The sequence below is a fragment of the Chiloscyllium plagiosum genome, chromosome 18 (assembly GCF_004010195.1).
Source record: "Chiloscyllium plagiosum isolate BGI_BamShark_2017 chromosome 18, ASM401019v2, whole genome shotgun sequence".
Taxonomy (NCBI): domain Eukaryota; kingdom Metazoa; phylum Chordata; class Chondrichthyes; order Orectolobiformes; family Hemiscylliidae; genus Chiloscyllium; species Chiloscyllium plagiosum.
The window spans coordinates 59,621,916-59,623,194 of record NC_057727.1 but is presented as its reverse complement, the minus strand read 5'-3'; positions in this window follow the sequence as shown (position 1 = coordinate 59,623,194).

Genomic DNA, 1,279 nt, shown 5'->3' with positions numbered 1-1,279 from the left:
ACTAAAACACATTATTTGGTTTGTTTTTTCTAAGGCCTTGCTAACATGTGGCACGCCTTTCAATGAGGGCTGTATTTGTCAGAGATTTGTCACTTTTCCCCATCTAGACATGTACCTTCTGTCAGAGAAATGTCCCATTTCCAATAAACGCAGACCTTGTGAAATTGACACGTTTGTTTATTTTACAATATGGTGGGAAGAGATCAATGACCACTCAGCTTGGAATGGTCGCTCCGCACTGATGAGTCATAACCTTAGGGTTCTTAGTGAGGTGGAGGAACAGAGGGATCTTGGGGTCTATGTTCATAGGTCTTTGAAAGTTGCCACTCAGGTGGATAGAGCTTGTAAGAAGGTGTATTAGCGTTCATTAGCAGAGGGATTGAATTCAAGAGTCGTGAAGTGATGTTGCAACTGTACAGGACTTTGGTTAGGCCACATTTGGAGTACTGTGTGCAGTTCTGGTCGCCTCACTTTAGGAAAGATGTGGAAGCTTTGGAGAGGGTGCAGAGAAGATTTACCAGGATGTTGCCTGGAATGGTGAACAGGTCGTACGAGGATAGGTTGAGAGTGATAGGTTGATAGGTACGAGGATAGGCCTTTTCTCATTGGAACGGCGAAGGATGAAGGATGACTTGATAGAGGTTTATAAGATGATCAGAGGAATAGATAGAGTAGACAGTCAGAAACTTTTTATAGAGGTTTATATGATGATCAGAGGAATAGATAGACAGTCAGAAACTTTTCCCCAGGTACAACAGAGTGTTACAAGGGGACATAAATTTAAGGTGAAGGGTGGACGGTATAGGGGAGATGTCAGGATGTCAGCAAAGCAAAGCAAGACCAAAAAAAAAACTCCTCCTTCTGTCCGTCCGGTATTCACCCAACTCCCAGAACTGCTGCGTCCGGACCGTCGCGAAGCGCCACTTGGGGGAGGGGGCGGTTGCTCCTCCCCGAGAAGGTTTCCTCTGCGGAGTGTCCCTTTAAGACGCCGCGTGTGCGCGGCGACGCGGTGACGCTGCCTTGTTGGCTGGCGACGTGGTGACGCCGGGAGCCGCAGTGTGGAGGTGGGGGTGCGCGCGCAGGCGGAGAAAACGGCTCCGCGAGAGAGAGAGAGAGCGCGAGCGGGCAGCGAAAAAAGAAACGGATAGAAAGAAGGGAGACCGAGAGATAGATAGTGTCAGGGATAGGGGATAGTGAGTGTGATTGAGAGGGGCGGTGACAGTTGGGCGGTTTTGTTTTGGGGGTTGGGGGGAGGGAGGGAGGGGGGTGTGAGACGCTG